This window comes from Polypterus senegalus, chromosome 10 (genome assembly GCF_016835505.1).
Source record: "Polypterus senegalus isolate Bchr_013 chromosome 10, ASM1683550v1, whole genome shotgun sequence".
Taxonomy (NCBI): Eukaryota; Metazoa; Chordata; class Cladistia; order Polypteriformes; family Polypteridae; genus Polypterus; species Polypterus senegalus.
Genome location: NC_053163.1, coordinates 36,257,579 through 36,274,681, shown reverse-complemented (window position 1 = coordinate 36,274,681; position 17,103 = coordinate 36,257,579). Strand labels below are relative to the sequence as shown.

The 17,103-nt window shown below is 44.4% G+C and overlaps 1 protein-coding gene across 4 annotated transcripts in view; it reads left to right on the top strand.

Annotated features, from left to right (window-relative positions):
* The window catches only part of LOC120537073 (CD9 antigen-like), a 112,946-nt gene that overhangs the window by 61,637 nt on the left and 34,206 nt on the right, over positions 1 to 17,103 (top strand). The window lies entirely within an intron of this gene.

Genomic DNA, 17,103 nt, shown 5'->3' with positions numbered 1-17,103 from the left:
AGGTAGCCTTCAGATCCTCTTCACTCTCTGTGACTTCTCCCAAGGTCGCAACTTGTCTGATGCTCAGGTTTACAATGACAGCAGCATATCATCAATTTCAAATACATGAATACATTTGTAGTGACAAGCCAGATGTTCGATCACATCTAATCTTAACATCAATAATTGTTAAAAAATACTTTATTAAAATATACTAACTTTTTAACTACAAAGAATGAGAAAAGAGGGAGAGCACAGAGCTTCTGTAAACAGCTGTCTACATTGCACCCAGAAGTATGTTTTGTGTACATAAATTATTCTCTTCATATGTAGAGGTTGTACAGGGTGAATGTCACAATGGGCACTGCATGTTTTGGAGTTCATCTCTATCTTACTGGACACCCTGGCCCATAACTGGAATCTTGTAGACACATTGGGGTTTCAGTATCGATTTAACACTATCACATTGATGGCATCTGAGAATATGGATTTGTACAGCTTTACATGGCTCCACAACTGTTTTGTGTATAATCTGTTTAATGTTAGTGGCACGTGTGTGTGGATTCCTCTTCCAAACACATTTAACTCCTTCTGGAAAAATAACACATGTCTTATTAATAACTCAGACAGCTACAGGTGCATTAGGTTGCCCCAGTTAAAACATTTTGTGGATTTCAATGATAACAATGTATCATGAAGTGCACATCACAGGCATTTCTGTGATTAGATCACAGCATGACTTTTCAATATTGATGCAAATTTTCATCTTTGTGTCTGGCACTGCCACTTTACTCTGCTGCTTATTTTTGCTCCACTGGTCATTTCTGCCTGCTTAGATGCCTTACCTGTTGTTCTATTCTTACTTTCTCCTTATGCAAAGTTTCTCGCATTCTTTAAACTGGTTGAATTGCTGTGCTACCAGTGCCGCACAGCTTGTCATTGCACTTTGTGTCAATCCTGTGTTATCACAATATTTTCTGATAGGGTGTCAATTTCATGACCATTGCCATTCGTAAAAGTTTAGCCCTGTTGACATGGTTGGAGTACCCCTTACATGAACAAGGTCAGAAAATATCACATTGTCACTATTCTCCAAGTTTTCAGTTTTACATTTTAACCACACCTGCTATTTCTCTTTACCATTACAGCATTTGCCGGTGGTACATAATGTGAAACATTTATTTAATTCTATTGTTAAACTATTTGTCTTGTGAACTTTGCCTGTAAAATGTCTTTTGGTCTGAATCAATTTTTAGAAGTTTCCCTCACAGTGTTATCATTTACTGATGCTTAAAACAACCTCTTTTGTGGTTGTAGATCTGTCTGAATGTGCTACAACATCAGTATGAGAAATTGTAAACTGTTGTCAGTGCTCGAAGCATTTCTCCTTTGTCAATTGGCCTATGGAGTCAATCATGTGGAGGTATATGACACATCGTATCCAATATTAAGTGTAATGGGTTTTCCAATAGTAACATTTTTGCAATAAACACACCTATGACAAAAGTTAGCTATCACGCCGCCATTGTACAAGAACTGTCAGTCTCATGTCTAATGTCCCCATGCAGCTTGAGTGACTTAATCAATGCACTCTGACTTTAAAATCTGCATAATTGACGGTTGTATCTGTATCATGCTTGGTTTATATTACAACTTGTCTTTATTGTTGTTTCTTCTTCAACCTTTACATCTTCCAGCCTTACATCAATGGAAAGTTCTACAGCTTTTGTGGCTGCATCTGCAGCAGGAGTGTTTTGTGAAGGCAGTTATACTGTGGCTTCCTTTGAGACCACAGAGTCTGCTGGTACTTCTTGTCTATATGTAGAAGATTGTTTAGTAGGATGGTCTAATGCTGCACTACCCATTGCTTACATCAGATCATTTTTTTTCTGTCATGATTTCATCTTAGCTACTGCTAAGAACTAATAAGAACCACGGTAATTTTTTCATTAATTACTTCTTAGTGCTTTACTGTTTCTTTAGTCTCTGTTGGTATACAGTATGTTGTCAGGTCACATTTAGCATCACACTACTAAAACGCCCTCTAAAGTGCACCCAGTATTCATTTTTACAAACTAGTCTACCACTGCCCATGTTTTGATGTGGTACATCATCAGATTTGTTTTTCCTCTCTGGTAGTGGAGTCTCCATTTTTAGACACAAACATATCTGTGCCATTGGTATAGTTATATGGCTGTTCATTAGACATCCTTGAGAGCGGTTCAGGTCCATTTACAATTCCATTATTTGCCTCTGTAATGAATGGACCGTGCTCTGTTGTACTGGACAACAGAGATTTTGTTTCCTGAACACTTACTGAGTGTATCCTTTGGATTTTAGCCTGCTGATCACAAAAAGCACCTTTAATTCTCTTGTCACATGCTATTTTATTGTGATCATGATTGCAAATTGAATGTTTTAACTATTATTTTTTCCTATTGTATCATAATATTTTGTTCAGTGTTCTAAGTACGTGTGCCACATGATGTTTACCCTTTTTGTGCTGCCTTTCAATGGGGCTTTCCCAATCAAATTAGCTGTGTCTACTGCCACCACATGCCTTCTTTACTCACCCTGTTTCTTAAACTTAAACTTAAATAGCATAGTTGGTAAGTTTGTATATATAAAACTTACCATTATGTATTGCCATTCACATTGCATAAGTTTAAATCAATTTACCAAGACCATTTGTTATTTGTATCCTGCCGTTCACTTGCCAATCAAATGTGTATGTGACTGGTGTCTGGTCACACTTACAGTTAATCTAACTTAGACACCATTAAAATATCCGACTACGCCACCCAGTTTTATTAAGAGACTGGGAACTCTTGAAATTTATTGATAATAACACACAAGTTTCTTTAAATTGGGCGGTGAGTAAACACACAATGAAAGACACAACAGTAATTTCAGGAAAAGCAACAGTAACTTCTATTACACAAGACAATATAAAGTACACTAAAAAGATAAATGAACTTAAAAAAAAATCTAACAATATCCGGAACAAAATTCCTTTTTTAAAAAAGAAAGCTCACAGTCCACACTCTAAAAGTTTGTTAAAAACAAGGATTGGAGGGTACAACCTTTATTGGTGCAGAGTCCAGTTTGCACACTTGGTTACCCCAACAACTAATCATCCAACTGTCCATGGATGCACTCTGTTCACCGGACACTTGTTTCCCAACAGAAGTTTGTCAAAATCGTGGAATCCCTGTCAGCGTCTCTTCGTTGTCCCTTTTTTTCCACTCTGGACTCCTTGTGTTGCTGTGATCTAGGCACACCTCATTTCTCGTCTGTCAGCTGTGCTCGGTCCTTTCATGCAGCTTCCCTCTCTCGCTGGACCCACAACCGGCATCTCCTTGTAGAGCTGTCTCTCCCTCCCTGGAAGTAAGTGTTGCCGTCCTTGTGCCTCGCGTCATGCCAGCCACATACCCTTGTCTGCCTGCGATCCCCTGTGCTCTGTCTGAGTGTCTTGGCAGCATTCTCAGTGGACTGTCCTTTCTCCTGCCCAGAAGTTTAAACCTTCTTCAGTCCCTGCCATTGTCAGTCCTGGGCAATCGTTTTAAACAATGGCACACCTAAATTTCCTGGGTTTAACAATTAATGAAAACACAAGTTAACAAAATGTATTGTTACCAACCATGAATGAGTACAGATACGCTGATTAGAAACCAATATTGTCAGACATGTAATTTCCAAGTCATGTAAATACAAACTTTCTCTAATGAAAGAGCAGTTCTGTTATCACAACTTTGTATTGTTTGTATACTTAACCAGCCAAAACTTCAAAGCGGTGACTCCTTTTCAAGACAGCAAATACCTACATCCTGCAGACAGCCATGACAAAAATCAGCAACGGGACTACCCAGGAAATCAAAAAAATGCCCTCCCCTGACATGTATGCAACCATAATGGTTCAGTTCTACTGTTTCACATGCCTTTGAGTTATGTACTGGAAATTATTTGTTTTTTCCTTTGTAGTTTCTCATCTGCTGTTTATTAAGAAACTGGAGATTTGTACATCTCGTGTTAAGCCAGCCTCTACCTTTCTAAATTGATAAAGGGAAAGTTTAGCTGCCTAAATGATGTTGTTTTTAAAGTGCTTTACAAATAAATAAATAAATATCTATTACATCTTAATAGAGAGATTAGAACAATTGTAATTGCCTATTATCATAATTTCATACAGTACAACTACTAAAGTGGAACATCTGTGGTAATAATACATCAAGTACTGTTGTTTTGCTTGCAAATGAGACAGCTATGCTAAAGAGACTCATTACATTAAAAACAATGGAATGCTCTTTAAGGTTTAGGTGCTAGGGAAGAAGAGTATGATAGTCCACTTGACAACCCAAAAAAGATATTTCCTCTAGTTCATGTAAAACCTGGACTAATGACAAATTAGTGAAAGCAATGAAAATGGAAAGTGAAGGATTTCGATATTTGAGACAGATGCTTCCATGAATAAATACCAAGATTGAGAAAGGCATTTTTGTTGGTCCACAAGTCAGACAAATGTTCAATGACAAGTGGTTTGAAGATCTGCTATTAGGGCCAGAGGAGATAGAATGGATGGCATTCAAGGATGTTAAGAATTTCCTGGCAGCCACAGAGTACCAAACTACCCAGCTGGTTGACTACGTGCTTTAGGCATATACAAAACCATGAAGTTCAACATGTCGCTAAAGATTAATTTTCTGCATTCACACTTCCCTGTAGACAGTGATGAACATGGTGAACAGTTTCGTAAAGACATTGCAACATTTGAAACACCATTTCAGAGCAAGTGGAACCCATCAAAGCTGGACATCTATTGTTAGACACTTAAAGGAGAAGCATAACACGCCGAGTACAAATGAAAATTAGCAGCAAAAGATTTTTAGCACAATTGGTCTAATACATCATTAAGGCATTAATGCCATCTAATGCATTATTAAGCCATTAGACATGCTAAATTTAATAAAGGTTAATTTAATGTTTCTCAGAAATTCCCATGTGATACAGTCAGTTTGAAATTATATCTGTGTTTAGCTTGAAGCAACTTATAATTATTGCCAAAAATTTGTCAGGAACTAAAATGTGTTGTCCAGAGTTGTTTGTCAACAAGGTGTTCAAGATGAATTTATACTCCAAAACTTTCCTTCCATCATAGTCTTAAATTTTGAGGGTATGTGTGAACTGCTCTAACTACAAAGCCTACAAATGATTGTGTGACAATTATTCCCTAACTGATATCATTTGAGTGAGGCATAGTGTGAACCTTCTTTTTCCGCTAGTATGTTTTCTGCTAAAATGTCCAATGGGATGGAGACATTCCCCATGTTGCAAGGGCAAAGGAAACATTTTTTATGTGACTGTGATGGCAAAGGTTTTAAGTATGCCACTGTGATCTGTTAGGGTTATTCATACATGTTGTTTTATTTGCAATGAGAATCCAACTGAAAGGGTGAATCTGACAAGGAGACAAGATGAGTCAAGTGTTACACAATGCTGAAGTGCTACTACTGTGCCTTATCTGGTCTTGATCAATATTATGGACAGGGTCGCCAGGGTCACTCTCAGCTAAATTAGGGCTTGCCGCGGGTTCACTATTGTGTTGCATTTTGCTCTCTCCAGAGTTCCATCTTTTCATTCACTTACTGTTGTATTCTCACACCAACCCATTTTAGTCAACCGTGTCATTCCAGAAGTGTTTAGCATTCAATAAATAATTATGCATGACATTGAGCGTGTGTCTACCCGACACAGAGAGGCGTTGAACCCCATTTGGGCTGCAAACCGTGTAATTTCCACTAAGTGCGACTCATACGCTCCCACTGGTTTCGTCCCTACCCTTTGTACACACCCCCCTCCCACCTCGCTACTACCGTGGTCGGGTGTCTTGGTGTATTATATATAGAAAAGCAGCCAAAACCGCTCAGAGCAATGAAACGTCTATGTCAGTCACAGGTGCTTTGGACTGTGTAAAGACAACAACGACTCAAGTGACGAGTTGGAGGTGGGCACATGAGCGGGCAGTGCATACTGAACAAGAAACCAGCAGACTAGCATGACGGAGGGAGCTGAATGGACATCCTTCTCCTCTCCTCCCGTTCCACATTCCGCGCCGTGCACCCCCATTTCTCCGACTGGCAGGAGAAGGAGAGATGCCTGTCCGCCAGTTTTCAGTCACGGATGATTGTGTGTTGGTTCGTTCCGTGCATTGTTAAATGTTGCTTTTCTTGCTGATTTATTACATTACCGATTTTTCAAATGTTAATTTTCTCCCTGTGCTTAAAAATCATTAAAAAAACGGCCTGATTATGCGGCATATGGTATGCCGCGGGTTGGCTAGTTATTATTTATTATAATAATAAAGTGCACCAAGCACCACCACTCCACTATTCTCAATAAACAATTCTCAACAATCAACAACCAATCTTCCGACTCCCAGACGCGTTGCCCTCCTAACACCCAGCTCAGCTCGCTGTCTGGGAGCTCCCACAGTCCTTTAATAGTTCACAACCCAGAAGTGCTCCTTAACCTGCAGTCTATGTGACTTCCTAGCACTTCTGGGTCAACTCAAAACTCTTCTTTCTTCATCAGCCCGGAAGCACTTTATTCCTTCTGTCCTCCTGACCTGCAAGTACTTCTGGGCTGTAGGAAAACCAAATGTCTCTGTGCCTCCTTGCAGCGTCCCCTGGCGGTCCCAACGTTATCCAGCAGGGCTGGATTACAACTCCAAAGTCCATGATGCCCTGCTGGAATTCGGGGTATCTCCACATTGCAGGGAGGGCTCCATCTGGCGGCTTGGGGATAAACTGCCGGGCATAGTCCACAGTATGATGTGTGTGTGTGTGTGTGTGTGTGCGCGCGCGCGTGTGTGTATTTATATATATATATGTATGTATGTGTGTGTGTGTGTGTGTGTGTGTGTGTGTATATAGTGTATGTATATACAGTGTATCCGGAAAGTATTTACAGCGCATCACTTTTTCCACATTTTATGTTACAGCCTTATTCCAAAATGGATTAAATTCAGTTTTTCCTCAGAATTCTACACACAACACCCCATTATGACAACATGAAAAAAGTTTACTTGAGGTTTTTTCAAATTTTTTAAAAGTAAAAAAAGCTGAGAAATCACACGTACATAAGTATTCACAGCCTTTGCTCAATACTTTGTCGATGCACCTTTGGCAGCAATTACAGCCTCAAGTCTTTTTAAATGTGATGTCACAAGCTTGACACACCTATCTTTGGCCAGTTTCGCCCATTCCTCTTTGCAGCACCTCTCAAGCTTCATCAGGTTGGATGGGAAGCGTTGGTGCACAGCCATTTTAAGATCTCTCCAGAGATGTTCAATCGGATTCAAGTCTGGGCTCTGGCTGGGCCACTCAAGGACATTCACAGAGTTGTCCTGAAGCTACTCCTTTGATATCTTGGCTTTGTGCTTAGGGTCGTTGTCCTGTTGAAAGATGAACCGTCGCCCCAGTCTGAGGTCAAGAGCGCTCTGGAGCAGGTTTTCATCCAGGATGTCTCTGTACATTGCTGCAGTCATCTTTCCCTTTATCCGGACTAGTCTCCCAGTTCCTGCCACTGAAAAACATCCCCACAGCATGATGCTGCCACCACCATGCTTCACTGTAGGGATGGTATTGGCCTGGTGATGAGCGGTGCCTGGTTTCCTCCAAACGTGATGCCTGGCATTCACACCAAAGAGTTCAATCTTTGTCTGATCAGACCAGAGAATATTCTTTCTCATGGTCTGAGAGTCCTTCAGGTGCCTTTTGGCAAACTCTAAGTGAGCTGCCATGTGCCTTTTACTAAGGAGTGGCTTTCGTCTGGCCACTCTACCATACAGGCCTGATTGGTGGATTGCTGCAGAGATGGTTGTCCTTCTGGAAGGTTCTCCTCTCTCCACAGAGGACCTCTGGAGCTCTGACAGAGTGACCATCGGGTTCTTGGTCACCTCCCTCACTAAGGCCCTTCTTCCCCGATCGCTCAGTTTAGATGGCTGGCCAGCTCTAGGAAGAGTCCTAGTGGTTTCGAACTTTTTCCACTTACAGATGGTGGAGGCCACTGTGCTCAATGGGACCTTTAAAACAGCAGAAATTTTCCTGTAACCTTCCCCAGATTTGTGCCTCGAGACAATCCTGTCTCGGAGGTCTACAGACAATTCCTTTGACTTCATGCTTGGTTTGTGCTCTGACACGAACGGTCAACTGTGGGACCTTATATAGACAGGTGTGTGCCTTTCCAAATCATGTCCAATCAACTGAATTTACCACAGGTGGACTCTAATTAAGCTACAGAAACATCTCATGATCAGGGGAAACAGGATACACCTGAGCTCAATTTGGAGCTTCATGGCAAAGGCTGTGAATACTTATGTACATGTGATTTCTCAGTTTTTTTATTTTTTAATAAATTAGCAAAAATCTCAAGTAAACTTTTTTCACATTGTCAATATGGGGTGTTGTGTGTAGAATTCTGAGGAAAAAAATGAATTTAATCCATTTTGGAATAAGGCTGTAACATAACAAAATTTGGAAAAAGTGATGCGCTGTGAATACTTTCTGAATGCACTGTATGTGTGTGTATATATATATATATATATATATACACTGCTCAAAAGAATTAAAGGAACACTTTTTAATCAGAGTATAGAATAAAGACAATGAAACTTATGGGATATTAATCTGGTCAGTTAAGTAGCAGAGGGGGTTGTTAATCAGTTTCAGCAGCTGTGGTGTTAATGAAATTAACAACAGATGCACTAGAGGGGCAACAATGAGATGACCCCAAAACAGGAATGGTTTAACAGGTGGAGGCCACTGACATTTTTCCCTCCTCATCTTTTCTGACTGTTTCTTCACTAGTTTTGCATTTGGCTACAGTCAGTGTCACTGCTGGTAGCATGAGGCGATACCTGGACCCTACAGAGGTTGCACAGGTAGTCCAACTTCTCCAGGATGGCACATCAATACGTGTCATTGCCAGAAGGTTTGCTGTGTCTCCCTGCACAGTCTCAAGGGCATGGAGGAGATTCTAGGAGACAAGCAGTTACTCTAGGAGAGCTGGAGAGGGCCATAGAAGGTCCATAACCCATCAGCAGGACCAGTATCTGCTCCTTTGGGCAAGGAGGAACAGGATGAGCACTGCCAGAGCCCTACAAAATGACCTCCAGCAGGCCACTGGTGTGAATGTCTCTGACCAAACAACCAGAAAGACTTCATGAGGGTGACCCAAGGGCCCCATGTCCTCTAATGGGCCCTGAGCTCACTGCCCAGCAGCATGCAGCTCGATTGGCATTCGCCATAGAATACCAGAATTGGCAGATGCACCACTGGTGCCCTGTGCTTTTTACAGATGACAGCAGGTTCACCCTGAGCACGTGACAGAAGTGAAAGGGTCTGGAGAAGCCATGGAGAACATTATGCTGCCTGTAACATCATTCAGCATGAGCAGTTTGGTGGTGGGTCAATGATTGTCTGGGGAGGCATATCCATGGAGGGTCACACAGACCGCTACAGGCTTGACAAAGGCACCTTGGCTGCCATTAGGTATCAGGATGAAATCCTTGGACCCATTGTCAGACCCTATGCTGGTACAGTGGCTCCTGGTGCACGACAATTCCTGGCCTCATGTGGTGAGAGTATGCAGGCAGTTCCTGGAGGATGAAGGAATTGATACCATTGACTGGCCACCACACTTTCCTGACCTAAATCCAATAGAACACCTCTGGGACATTATGTTTTAGTCCATCCAATGCCACCAGGTTGCAACTCAGACTGTCCAGGAGCTCAGTGATGCCCTGGTCCAGATCTGGGAGGAGATCCCCCACAACACCATCTGTCATCTCATTAGAAGCATGCACCGATGTCGTCAGGCGTGTATACAAGAACACAGGGGCCATACAAAGTGCTGCGTACAATTTTGAGTTGCTGCAATTAAATTTTGGCAAAATGGACTAGCCTGCCACATCATTTTTTCACTCTGATTTTTGGGGCGTCTTTGAATTCAGGGCTCTGTAGGTTGATCATTTTCATTTCCATCAAACGATGTGGCATCCTTTCGTTCCTAACACATTACCCAGTCTATATCAGTATAGATATCCAGGAGGATTTCTTTTTCCCATTGAGATCTGATGTGTTTTCAAAGTGTTCCTTTAATTTTTTTGAGCAGTTTATATATATTTATGTGTGTATATATGTATATATACTTATGTATATGGTTTAGTAAAGGCTGCAATCTCTAATGAACCTCTTCCCAGGGAGTCTATGCCCCCTGCTGGATACAGACTGGCAGTGCTAATATATGGGTGGAGAAGAGGGCTGTCATAGTTATTTCTACTGTTAACAAACCATTGCTAGTCCATTGCATTGGATCTCATGATTCAGAGTTTCCTTTGAGTTTTCCAGTAAGTGGTCATGCTCGTGTGGAATAATATGAAATAATACATGTGTGCCTTACATTTAGTAAATCTAACAGTTGGCTCAAATTCTTTATGGACTGGTGTTGCTCCTAACCACTCACTCTGATAGTTTTGGACTCCACAGCTTTTTCCTTTAACATTCACCATGCTCATGGTGTCTAACCTTTAATGAACCAATTTTCTTTAACTGAAGAATGTTGATTCTGAATCACTTTGTGTGCCAGAATCATTTCACTTTCTTATAGTAGAACTTCCACCAGTCTTCAGCGGTATCCATCACTGATTAAATACTACTGTATATTTTTAGCAGGGCTTTTGGTTTGTTTCAAAAAATATATATAGTAATTAGAGTTTTATGGGCAAGTGTTTTTAAAAGAGGCAGTTTGAAATGCATTTAGGGCATTTTCTTCCTTTTAGAGCTTATGGCATCTGCTAATATATAATAACAGTAGTCATGTAAATGGCATGCTGCTTTTGCTGCACCATATGTAATATTTAGTGTATTTTGGCTTGAACATGTGTATTTTGTAAAAAGTAAGGACATGGGAAATAAAAAAAAAAAGTGTGGGGCTCCAGCCTGGAGATCTCCATTTATTATGAGGTTTTGCAAAAGATTAAAAAAAAAAACCTGAAAATTAAAAGATGTATCTCTCTCTACATGCTGTTCTTCATTAATGGCTCCCAGGATGTGCTAATGGCTTTGAGCAGAAGTAGTGGAGTTTGAGGAGAAAATAACTTTATATCTCGTCAGACCACAGTTCTTCCATTCTATGGAGGGAAAAAGACTGGTTAAACAAGCGCTCTGCCCCAGTTATTACACCACTGTGTTAGCGTAAAATACTTCTTTATAAGAGACTCCGCATTCCTGCCTGTGACACAATTTAATATGTAAGTGTCATATAGTGTCCGGTATCCCATCCAGGAGGAAGGTAGTCCCGTGCCAGGAAAGATGGTGGAGTGGAAGGGCAGCGATGTACTGGTGTCCTGACCACTATGGATTTTGGAATAATGGAAGGACTGGGGGAGTTATCCTGTTTGGAATATATACTCCTTCCAACACGATAGAGGGCAGAATCCATGTGTCACTGCAGGCAGACTGGGAATCATAGTCCTGAGAGACAGTCCTGCTGTATGGAGGGGAGCTGCAGGGATGGATCATCTCTGTTTTATGACACTTCTGCCTGACCCAGAAGTACCTCCACTGGACTTTACCCAAACAACGGAAGTACTTCCAGGGTCTGGCTTAAATGGAGTACATGTACATACATGTTATACATACAAGTTATACTATATGATTGGGAGAATAGGAAAAACAGGACATTTAGAAATACAACATTTGGAAAGTTACTATTGAATGCTCAACAGCCAGAACTTTTTTTCTAGTTGTTTGTTTTTCAGATTGGAATTAAGCCACTGTTAGTTACACTGTGCAATTCGTTTTTAGTTTTACTCCAGTACATCAAAAGATTTTATACCACATGTGTAGGAGTGCCAGGAGAAAGAAAGCCGCCATTGTTGCACATTTCTAGAAGTAAATCTCACACTAGAAACGCCTGTGGAAAGAGAGCATGAGAGAATTCATTGGCGTAAAGAAAGATGTTACACATGCTGTTTGGAAACATGGGAACCGCAAAAGAGTGGTGAATTCTGTCAAGTATAATTGTAGCGGTCAGAGGCCGCTAAGATTCACACCGTCGAGAAAGACGGTGATTTATTTATTTTATATGAGGATTACCAGGGACAACCCCAGCCTTGGCACGACACACACCCACACACACTACAGAGACAAAGAAAACGCACTGGGAACTTAAACGACAAAAAAGTATAATGAAATTAAATTACTAAATGAAAAACAATAATACCACCCCTGATCCCTTCGGCGATATTACAATTAACAGATAAACATGACAAACACGCAGTAAAGTCCATGTATGAAATAATAGCGGTGAAGTTATGTCCAGTGATTAGAATGAAGCGAGGGAAATGGAAAAACACAGTCCTACCGGTAGTTGCTGAAGTAAGTTGACAGATGAATGGTTCAGGAGCGCTCCTTCTTCCGTGAAAGCCAAATAATCCAGACAACGTCCTCAGGAACAGTAAACAGGTAGACGAATGATTCCAGACCCCAACAGACAACACAATCCAGGACACGAAGATGTAAAGCAGGCAAACGACAGGCAGTTCCACAGATAAATACAAGCAGCAAACGACCAAAACAAAACTCTCATCTCGTCCCCTGCCCTCCTTTTGAACCCCTCTGGCCACCTTTGCCCCCAACAGCCCTGCAAGGACTGCTGGGAGATGCAGTTCTAACCAATGATAGCACTGCTACAATCCCCCTCCCCAGGCCGTGGTGTACGGCCGAACCAAGGCTTGAGGTTAGCGATGTTAACAGTGTCTACTTTCTTCGTCCCCGGCAATCCCCACTCTACTGCATAGGTCACTGGTCCTTTCTTTTGGACTATAGTTGCGGGCGAACCACTTGAGCCAGTTTAGCTGTAAATTTATCGGAGGCTTTGAGAGGGATGAGTCCTGATCCAGACTTTCTCCCCAACTGAGAATTGCACAGGCTTATGTCTCCGGTTGTACGACTGAGATTGTCTGGACTGGGACCTCACCATCCTCTCCTTTACCTGTTGTGTGATAAGTTGTAGTGTTTGCAAATGATCATGTATTGAGGTGTCTGGATTGGGTGGTTTATGATTAATTACCCTCTCTAGTGGACCGTTTAGCTGTCTGCCTAAAGCTAACAATGCAGGGGTCTCACCCGTAACCTCGTGCACCGCCGTGTTCAATGCGAACCGCAGCTCAGGCAGCCACTTTGTCCAATCCTGATGATGGTCTCCACGAAGGATGCAATCATTGTCTTCAGGGTCCGGTTCACCCGCTCAGTGCGATTAGATTGGGGATGGTACGCTGTTGTCTTCAGGTGCACCACCCCCCATTGCTTCCAAAATTCTTCGCCTCTGAGCTGGTAAACTGCGGGCCCCGGTCTGAGATGATGTTCTTCGGCACCCCCCATCGGGTAAAGATCTCATCCTTCAGGGTGGAACATATCTTCTTGGCTGTGGCATTAGCCATGGGAATAGCTCCACCCATCGGGTAAAATAGTCCACAACCACCATCAGGTAGGTCTTCCGGTCCTTACTAGTGGGTAATGGTCCCATTAGGTCCACGCCTAGGCTCTCCCCCGGGGTAGTGATGGTTACTGGCTGGAGTTGACCTGAGGGGAGACCAGGTGGGGTTTTGTATTGCTGACAGGTGGTACAAGTCTGGACATGGGACCAGACGTCTTTGCGTATCGTCGGCCACCATGCCACCTCCAAGACTTTAAACAGTGTCTTAGTACGTCCAAGGTGACCACCGATCGGGCTGTCATGGTAATACTGTAGGAACTTGGGCACGTATGTCTCGGGCACTACCAACTGATAATGGTAACCCCGGTCTTTTGTTGGAACACAGCGATAGAGTGCCCCCTGAAGTTCCCTATAATGTATGCGGTCAGACCTCCCCCCTGAGCCCTCTCTCAACCCCTGACACACAGGACTGGCTGCTTGAGAGTGAACAATTTCCTGCATGTTCAGGGGAAGATCAGGCCAAGGGTTAGAGACCGATACCGCACATACCATCGGTGCGGGCTCGTGCACCCGGGATAAGGCATCGGGCACCACATTAGCACAACCCTTCCGATAGCACACCCTGAAGCGTGAACTGTTGGAGGCGCAAAACCCACCTTGTTAGCCTAGGCGTGGTCTTGGGCAATTGAATGCCCAGGTCAGAGCCCTATGGTCGGTGTAGACTTCAAAGGATGTCCCCTCCAGGAAGTGACGCCACTTTTCCACGGCCCACACGACAGCGAGGCATTCCTTCTCGGTGGTGGAATAATTATACTCGGCGCCCTTCAGTGACCGTGAAGCATAGGCCACCACTCTCTCTTCTCCTTGGTTAGTTTGAGCAAGAACGGCGCCGAGTCCGAGGTCACTTGCGTCTGTGTGGACCTGAAAGGTTAATTTGGGATCAGGCTGTGCCAGGACTGGAGGTGATATCAATGCCTGTTTAAGTCTTTCAAAGGAGTCCTGGCACGTTGGTGACCACTCCCAGGGGGATCCCTTCCTCAGCAGCTGGAACAAAGGGGCAGCGATGTCAGCAAACCCATGCACAAATTTGTGGAACCACCCAGCCATCCCCAGGAAGCGCTGGAGACTTTTACCTCCTGGGGCTGGGTAGTCCAAGATGGACTTAATTTTCTTTGGGTCTACCGGACCCGTCTGCCGACACCAAATGGCGAGGAAGTTTAGATGGTCCTGTAGAAATCTACACTTCGGTGTTGAGTGTCAGATGAGCCTTCTGCAGTCGCTGGAAGATGTGATCAAGGTCCTTCAGATGTTGTGAGACAGATGGGGAGAATACGATGATGTCATCAATATACACGAAACAGGTCTTTCCAATGAGTCCCCGGAGGACCTGCTCCATAAGCCGTTGGAATGACGCCCCAGCGTTTTTAAGTCCAAAGGGCATCACCCGAAACTGGAACAACCCTCCGGGTGATGACGGCAGTCTTCTCCATACTACTCTTCCCCATCCTCACCTGCCAATACCGGACTTCAGATCAAGGGAGCTGAAAACCACTGCCCCATGCAAAGATTCCAAGATGTCATGAATGAGGGGCATGGGGTAAGCGTCATCTAAGGTCTTCTTGTTCAGCTCCCGATAGTCAACACAGAATCGGTAGGTCCCGTCGGCCTTCTGAACGAGCACCGCAGGGCTAGCCCAAGGCGAGGTGGAAGGCTCAATGACCCCATCCGCCAACATCTGGTCGACCCACTCCTTGATTATTCCTCTTTTCAGAGGCGACACTCTGTAAGCTCTGTGCCGAACAGGGACAGGGTCGACTGTGTGAATGTGGTGACACACCACCTCAGTCCGACCCAATTTGTCCGTCCACACAGAGTGCCACCTCCTAAGCAGCGGCTGAACAAGCTCCGGCTGTTCAAGAATAGCCTTCTCTACTGGGCTGGGCTCGTCCACCAACTGCGCGAGGTAATAACACAAGTTAGGCCAAACCAGATTACTTTGAGCCTTCGTCCCAAACCGATGGACTCCACCCCGGCAACTCATACTCCAGCCGCACAGATGGATGGTAAGACCTACCGACACCAGAGAGTCCATTCCCAGTAACAAGGGCATTGACAGATGGTCATCTTCCAGGATGTAAACTTCTGTCTCCCAGTGTGTCTCATGTAAGCAGAACCTCATGGGAACCCTGCCCTTTGCCCGTCGCCCTTCCATCCCAAGAAAGAATTTTACTTTTGCACTTTCCCTTAACTGCTCATGAGGCACTTTAAGCTTTTCCCACAAGCTGTATTTCATAAGGGTATAAGTGCTCCCTGTATCTACGACTGCCTCTCCAGTGACACCCCGCACTTGTATGGGCACCACTAAGAGGGGCAAGGTGGCTTGCACCAAGGTGAGATCGGCCCGGGGATCCACTGGGGCTTTCCCTCGTGGTTTGGACAGGGGACATCTCGAGGCGTGGGACCCTTTCGAGACCCACTCAGCCCGATAGCCGCCCAATCCTTTTCCACTCGGGACCCCACCTTCACCAACTCATCGACCGATTTCACGACCCCCCTCAGAGTAGCAGCCACCCGAGGGTCACATGCATCAAGGACACGTCGCAATATCTCTTCCTCACGCATGTCAGATCGCCACTTCAGACACAACGCACGGAATTCAAAGACAAAGTCCCGGAGGCTCTGCGATGGTTTTTGCACAAAGGTCCGGAGCTTTTCTTCCAACAGCCTGGTATTCGTCAGAGAGGAACGCATTCAGGAAAGCAGCGCGAAACTCCGCCCAGGAGTTGTATTTGTGCCGCTCAGCAAACCACCAAGAGCGTGCCGGCCCGCTGAGTGCCGTGTTCAGGAATCCCCGCAGCTCGGCTCCACTCAGAGGATGCAGCTCCACGAACACGTCGACCTCCTCTACAAAGTCGACAATGCCCGTGGGTGCACACTGAGGGGCCAGCTTTGGAAACTCCATCCGCGGTACCGCAACGGACAAGGCCGACTGTCCCCAGTCGTTCCTCCTCCGCTACAGGAGTCGACTGCCCCAGTGGCTGCGTGACGGCACGCCAGCTCTCTTGCACCTGCCTCCTGATCTCCTCTCTCATATTGGCTTCCAGGCGCTGCACACACTTCGCGAAGGACTGCTCCAGACGCTGCACCCTCACAACCGCCTCTCCGAAACTGCGGGCGGCCGTGGCATCGATAAGATCATGGACAGTTTCATCACGATTTAGAAAACTGCGGGCGATGTCATCAACCCGCGTCTCTAGCTGTTCTAGGCGCAACGTCAGGTCTTGCAGAAGCTGTCCCTCGCTGATCTCGGGCTGCTCCGGACTGGAGACACAAAGGGTATCCAGCAGGCTCAACTCCTCCTCGAGAGGGCTCTGACCGTAGCGTGGCGCCTAGGCAGCGGACGACATCAACCAGCGGTTCACTAAGTTCAAGTTCCTCGCCCTGCACTGCGCTTACAACAGACATGCTTCTGAAAGAGTGTAGTGAAGTCGCACTAGAAGGTGTCGTAAATAACCCTGGCTCCTACCCGCTCGCCAAAATCTGTAGCGGTCAGAGGCCGCTAAGATTCACACCGTCGAGAAAGACGGTGATTTATTTATTTTATATGAGGATTACCAGGGACAACCC